Source organism: Bubalus bubalis, chromosome 5 (assembly GCF_019923935.1).
Source record: "Bubalus bubalis isolate 160015118507 breed Murrah chromosome 5, NDDB_SH_1, whole genome shotgun sequence".
NCBI lineage: Eukaryota > Metazoa > Chordata > Mammalia > Artiodactyla > Bovidae > Bubalus > Bubalus bubalis.
In genome coordinates this window covers 63,467,147-63,475,193 of record NC_059161.1, presented here as the reverse complement: position 1 = coordinate 63,475,193, position 8,047 = coordinate 63,467,147, and positions in this window count along the sequence as shown.

Genomic DNA, 8,047 nt, shown 5'->3' with positions numbered 1-8,047 from the left:
ATTTTACCAGTTCCCTCATTCATTTTGGTATGGATAGAGGCCAGATAATAAAAGGCTTCTGGATGTTAACTTATTGAAAAGTTATCTTCACTGGTACACTCTGAAGGTTATGGACCATGACTTAACATTATAGGTATGACCCATTATGGTCAGGGCTTAATTAATAAATAAGTAAGCTCATAAAAACTTAAATTTGTTTAGAGCAGTGCTTCTCAAACATTAGTATTCATAAGATCCATCCAAAGGTCTTAGCTGAAATATAGATTTCCAATCTTTAGCCCCTAGAGACAGTGATTCAGTAGGTTGTAAATGGAGGCCATTTATTTGTTAGTTGTTTAACAAAATCCCAAATAATATTGACGGTGACAGTTTTTCTAGTCAATGGTTGAAGTGGCTTCTTTATTCACTGTTTAAAAACTACTTTTCGTGCCATATTGAAGCATAGATTGTGAATCGTGAGAGAGCGGTGAAAGTGAAAGTTGCTCAGTCCTGTCTGACTCTTTGCAACCCCATGGACTACAGTTTATGGAATTCTCCAGGCCAGAATACTAGAGTGGGTAGTATTCCCCTTCTCCAAGGGGTCTTCCCAACCCAGGGATCAAACTCAGGTCTCCTTCATTGCAGGCAGATTCTTTACCAGCTGAGCCACAAGGGAAGCCCAAGAATACTGGAGTGGGTAGCCTATCCCTTCTCCAGCGGATCTTCCCAAGCCAGAAATCGAACCGGAGTCTCCTGCATTGTCGGTGGATTCTTTACCAGTTGAGCTATCAGGGAAGCCAGAGAGAGGTTATGGTGTGTTCAATTATTCTATTTACTGATGCATGCAGACCCAGTTTAGAAAGACTTATAAAACAAAAGATGAAATGAAAGGGTTGAAGTGTTTACAGTGTTATGGAGTGTGGTGACCTCTGCAAGCTTACACATGTACACTTAAACTCTATGCCTATACAAGCTTACATTTTTTAAGAAAGAAATTAAACGAAGAAAGATACAAGTCAACATGTACTTACAAATTCTGGTAGTCTGTGTAAGATAAAATTGTGCTTCAGAAGACTATCAGGTGGACCTTCATTCAGGAAATCTACATTTAAAGTCAAATTTGCATGTTGAGTAGAAGTTAGCAAAAGCAAGGGGAAAGTACACTAGAAAGACAGAGTATCAAGTTCAAATACCTCCTTGCTATGTTGGAAGAAGCACAGAGAGTTGAAACATAGAAGGAAGTCCACAGCAGGAGTAAGTTTGGGGTACAGATAGGTGGATAGGGCTTTGTGTTCTAGGTTAAGAAATGTGGGTTTTAGTCCAAGTGCAGTAGAATGTTGCTGAAGGATTTTAAATAAATCTTAAAGATCTATATGTTTCAAGATCACTTTTACTGCTCTTTTGTCTTTGGTTTTGGTTGTGCTGGTCTTCGGGTGGTGCATGGATTCTGCCTTGAGTCTCACAGGCTTGTCTCATTGTGAAGCACAGGTTCTAGAGTGTGAGGCTCAGTAGCTGTGGTGCACAGGCTTAGATGCCCTGCAGCAGGTGGGAACTTAGTTCCCTGCCCAGGGATCAAACCCATGTTGCCTGCCTTGGAAGATGGACTTTCAACTGCTAGACCATCAGGGAAGTCCCCTTGCTGCTCTGTTTAAAAAAGATAGAAAAAACTACCAGTGGGATGAAGAGACCATTTAGAAGTCTATTGACAATCTCTATTTAAACAACTATGCTACTGTAAATCATTATATTAGCTTTGATCTTATTTCCTATTCAGTTCAGTTGCTCAGTCGTGTCCGACTCTTTGTGACCCCATGAATCGCAGCACGCCAGGCCTCCCTGTTTATCACCAACTCCCGGAGTTCACTCAGACTCACGTCCATCGAGTCAGTGATGCCATCCAGCCATCTCATCCTCTGTCGTCCCCTTCTCCTCCTGCCCCCAATCCCTCCCAGCATCAGAGTCTTTTCAATGAGTCAACTCTTCGCGTGAGGTGGCCAAAGTACTGGAGTTTCAGCTTTAGCATCATTCCTTCCAAAGAAATCTCAGGGCTGATCTCCTTCAGAATGGACTGGTTGGATCTCCTTGCAGTCCAAGGGACTCTCAAGAGTCTTCTCCAACACCACACTTCAAAAGCATCAATTCTTCGGCGCTCAGCCTTCTTCACAGTCCAATTCTCACATCCAAACATGATCACAGGAAAAACCATAGCCTTGACTAGACAGACCTTTGTTGGCAAAGTAATGTCTCTGCTTTTGAACATGCTGTCTAGGTTGGTCATAACGTTCCTTCCAAGGAGTAAGCATATTTTAATTTCATGGCTGCAGTCACCATCTGCAGTGATTTTGGAGCCCAAAAAAATAAAGTCTGACACTGTTTCCACTGTTTCCCCATCTATTTCCCATGAAGTGATGGGACCGGATGCCATGATCTTCGTTTTCTGAATGTTGAGCTTTAAGCCAACTTTTTCACTCTCCTCTTTGACTTTCATCAAGAGGTTTTTTAGTTCCTCTTCACTTTCTGCCATAAGGGTGGTGTCATCTGCATATGTGAGGTTATTGATATTTCTCCCGGCAATTTTGGTTCCAGCTTGTGTTTCTTCCAGTCCAGCGTTTCTCATGATGTACTCTGCATATAAGTTAAATAAGCAGGGTGACAATATACAGCCTTGACATACCCCTTTTCCTATTTGGAACCAGTCTATTGTTCCACATCCAGTTCTAACTGTTGCTTCCTGACCTGCATATAGGTTTTTCAAGAGGCAGGTCAGGTGGTCTGGTATGCCCATCTCTTTCAGAATTTTCCACAGTTTATTGTGATCCACACAGTCAAAGGCTTTGGCATAGTCAATAAAGCAGAAATAGATGTTTTTCTGGAACTCTCTTGCTTTTTCTATGATCCAGCAGATGTTGGCAATTTGATCTCTGGTTCCTCTGCCTTTTCTAAAACCAGCTTGAACATCAGGAAGTTCACAGTTCACGTATTGCTGAAGCCTGGCTTGGAGAATTTTGAGCACTACTTTACTAGCGTGTGATATGAGTGCAATTGTGTGGTAGTTTGAGCATTCTTTGACATTGCCTTTCTTTGGGATTGGAATGAAAACTGACCTTTTCCAGTCCTGTGGCCACTGCTGAGTTTTCCAAATTTGGTGGCATATTGAGTGCTGGAATCCTCTCTGCCTGCTATTTGGCATTACTATATCTGGTAACTTTTGGATATCATTTTATTACACAGTGATTACCAGTGAAAAGTACATATTTATTTTCAGAAACTCCTATCACTCTACTTTTTTCCTCCCTTAAATATCCCTGTGGTGCTAGTGCCTGGCTGGTTCATTTCCCCCCAAGTAGGACATGAATTGTGAGTTGTGGTTAAAACCTCAAGCTTTGAGATCATGCTGCCAAAGGTCATAACAGGCTTCATATCAAGATTCTTCTACTAAGTTATTTGTCTGCTCAATTCTCTATCTTGATTTTGTTATCTACAAAATGAGAATTCTGTGAAGACCTACCTGAGCACACTAACACAGAAAGCTCTCCAAAGGTCTTAATTATCATTACTATGTAAAATCAAAATAGAAACATTTCTATAAAATATACTTCCCTGAAAATATTGTATTTGATTACAAATGCAGATGGATGATTTCCACTTAGGGAACCGTTTGTTGCAAACATTAAACATAGGGAAGTTGAAAAAAATTGATATCTAATTTAATCTCAATTAAATCCAGTGCAGGTCAGCCACTGATGTATTCAGAGATAAACAGGATGGAAAATATGTACTCATATTGAAGGCTATACTTTATTACTACAAAATATTTTTTCCTAAAAAGTAGGAAACTGTAACCAATAGATATCTGTAGAAACATCTATAGATTTTATTAAACATAGATAAAATCTTTTAATAATGGGCCAATCAAAGATAAACTAGTATTCAATTTACTTGAAAGGAAACTGATCAGAATAAAGAGAAAAATAACAGCAATGACATGAAGAAGGACATGGTTACCCACTCTAGTAGACTGGCCTGGGAAATTCCATGGACAGAGGAGCCTGGTGGGCTACAGTCTATGGGGTTGCAAGAGTCGGACACTACTGAGCAACTGTACCACCACCACCAACAGAAATGATACAAAGCACAGCTCAACACATGGAAGAATTAAATGAAATTAGTTAATCATCTTTCAAGTTCAAACATTAAAGTTTTTCAAGCACATCATTTACTATCACTGAGATGAGCTCTGAGTAAATGTCACTCAGTGAACTAACTCAAGGGCTGTTCTCCATTGTTATTAATTATTGTTTGTAATTCAGTTCAGTTCAGTTCATTTGCTCAGTCGTGTCCGACTCTTTGCGACCCCATGAATCACAGCACGCCAGGCCTCCCTGTCCATCACCAATTCCCGGAGTTCACTCAGACTCACATCCATCAAGTCAGTGATGCCATCCAGCCATCTCATTCTCTGTTGTCCCCTTCTCCTCCTGCCCCCAATCCCTCCCAGCATCAGAGTCTTTTCCAATGAGTCAACTCTTCGCATGAGGTGGCCAAAGTACTGGAGTTTCAGCTTTAGCATCATTCCTTCCAAAGAAATCCCAGGGCTGATCTCCTTCAGAATGGACTGGTTGGATCTCCTTGTTTGTAATTAGAATGGCTAAATTAGAAGTACTTATGTCCTAACAATGTTATATGCTAATATTACACCTTAAGTCTTCTAAAAGCAAAAATTTTGATGAATATATTTACAAAAGCAAATTTCATTCCATTTCGAATGACTGAAATTTTATCCTTTTTTTTTAATTTATGTTTTTATTAAAGGATAATTGCTTTACAGAATTTTGTTGTTTTTGGTTAAACCTCAACATGAATCAGCCATGCCAGAGGGAGAGGAACCTCCCTATGAACCTCTCTCCCATCTCTCACCCTATACCACCCCTCTAGATTGATACAGAGCCCCTGTTTGAATTTCCTGATCCATACAGCAAATTCCCCTTGACTATCTATTTTACATATGGTATGTAAGTCTCCCTGTTACTCTTTCTATACATCTCACCCTCTACTATCCTATTTATGATATATCTCCATCAGTTAATACTCAAAACATGAATGTCCCTGCCTATAACATGTTTATAAAAGCAATATAAACCAGGAAAACAGACTATTTTCCATATGAATATTGCTTACACCTGATAAGAGTCTCTTGTGTTATTATAATGACATGATGTGAATTAAGATATGGTTTAATAGAATGATGTTTGAATTGTGATCATTTCATTTCATGAAGATATATATATATATATATATATGTTAAAGATTTAAATAACAACATTCATATCATAGAATCAACAATCAAATTTATTCGTTCAGCAAAATATTTAATGATTTTCTATTTCTATGCTTCAAGCATTTTTCTACATTCTTGGATCTGAACAATAAAATTAACATACCCGATCTCACGGTGCTGACTTTCTACAGAGAAAGATGTGCAATATATTGTTAAATTATAGATATTACTGATACATAATTTATATATACTCAATATTTCAGGAAGTTAAACACATTATAAAGGAAAAAAAAAATGGAGAGCACTCGAGAGGATCCTTTTCTAGAAGAGGTGGTCAGGGAAGGGGGCTCTGAGGATGGGAGTTGACAGAGTCTGGAGGAAGCATAGGGACCCGTAAGGCTTCTGGCCAAAGTACATGCCAGGCAGAAGGGATGCCAGCATAAATCTGTAGGTGGAAACTGCCTTTAGATGCTCTGGCAGTAGCCAGGGGCCACTACAGTTGAATCAGCGTGAATATGGAGCAGAGCAGGAGTCAAGAAGGTTGAGGAGGCTACTGGGAGCCTGATAATTTAACTCCAAGGCCTGTTCTAGAATTCCACTTTTACTGTGTGTCAAGAAAAGAGAGATAACTGGAGATTTTTGTTCTGGTTTGGTTTTAATTGAGGTACAGTTGCTTTACAATGTAGTGTTGGATTCTGCTGTGCAACAGCGTGAGTTAACCATATGTATACATATGTCCCTCGGATCTCCCTCATCCCACCCCTCCTCCCACCCCTCCTCCCACCTGTCCAGGTCATCGCGGAGCACCCAGCTGAGCTCCCTGTACTACACTGCAGCTTCCCACTACCTACCTATCTCACACATGGTAGTGCATATATGTCTGTCCCAGTCTTAACTGAAGGTTTTTGAGCAGAGGAATGACCAATCTGTGACAAGTGTGAAGAGGACTTCGGTTGTGAGTGGCAAGCTGACTTGTAAAGGCACAGAATGAAAACAGGGAGATGGGGAGGGAGCTGTCATGGTCGTCCAGAGGAGAGAGAATTGTTTGCTTAAGGATTTCAGTCTTGGGACTGTGACAACTGGTTGCATGGCAGATGTAGGCTCTATTTTGAAGAAATGTACTGGATATGCAAAGTTTAGAAAAAGTAAGCTATCCATGCTTCTCCATTAACTGTAAGATAAAATCCCTCTGCTTTTATTATTTTTTAAAAAAATTTTATCCAAGTATAGTTAATTTACGATGTATTAATTTCTGCTGTACAGCAAAGTGAGTCAGCTATCCATTTACAGATATTCCCTCTTTTTTGGATCTTATTGCCATTTAGGTCATCACAGAGCACTGAATAGAGTTCCCGGTGCTATACAGGAGGTTCTGATTAGTTATCAATTTTATACATAGTATCAATAGTGTATATATGTCAACCCCAAGCTCCCAATTTATCCACCCCCATGTCCCCCTCGGTATCCATATGTTTGTTCTCCATGTCTGTGTCTCTATTCCTGTTTTGCAAATAAGATCTTCTATACCATTTCTCTGGGAGAAGGCAATGGCAACCCACTCCAGTGTTCTTGCCTGGAGAATCCCATGGATGGGGGAGCCTGGTGGGCTGCCGTCTCTGGGGTCATACAGAGTTGGACATGACTGAAGTGACTTAGCAGCAGCAGCAGCATACCATTTTTCTAGATTCCACATATATGTATTAATACATGATATTTGTTTTTCTCTTTCTGACTTACTTCATTCTGTATGACAGTCCCCTCTGCTTTTCTGATTCTTCATGATCTGACTTCTGTCTCCAAAGCCTTTTTTGCCACCACATTTCAATATTTTATTTTCTTGTGATTGTTTTCTCTATTTCCATATTTGCCCATTTTTGTAATATTCACTTTTTCATGCCTCCCAAACAAATTCAAATTTTTCATTTAAGATTCACTTCTTCCAGGAAAACTTCCTCAAACTCTTAAAGCAAGATGAGGATGCTCCTGTGTTTTATTAAACTTAAGCTTTCTGTCTCTTTCTTTCTTTTTCTTTTTTGGCCCTGCCTTCTTGCAGCATTCCAGACTTTAGTTCCCTGACTAGGGATTGAATCTGTGCCTCCTGCTGAGGGAGCATGGAGTCTTAACCACTGGACCACCAGGGAAAGCTTTTAAATTCAGATCTCTGTCTCTCACTGACACACATGGACTCACACTCCCCAAAAATGCACACAGACAGATATTGACACAGCATATATCTTATTTATTGCATCATGTGTGAATTTTCTTTTCTTTTTAATTGATAAAAAGAGTCAGGATTAAAACTGCATTATCATGACCCTTTTATTTTTTTTTTAATTTATTTTAATTGGAGAATAATTACTTTACAATATTGTGATGGTTTTTGCCATACATCAACATGAATCAGCCACAGGTATACAGGTGTACCCCCTATCCTGAGCCCCCCTCCCATCTCCCTCCCGACCCTATCCCTCAGGATTGTCCCAGAACACCAGCTTTGAGTGCCCTGCTTCATGCATTGAACTTGCACTGGTCACCGATTTTACATATGGTAATATACAGGTTTAAATGGTATTCTCTCAAATAGTCCCATCCTCACCTTCTCCCACTGAGTCCAAAATTCTGTTCTTTGTGTCTCTTTTGCTGCCCTGCATATAGTATCATCAGTACTGTCTTTTCTAAGTTCCATAAATATGCATTAATATATAATATTTGTCTTTGTCTTTCTGACTTACTTCACTCTGTATAACAGGCTCCAGTTTCATCCACCTCATTAGAACTGACTCAAATGTG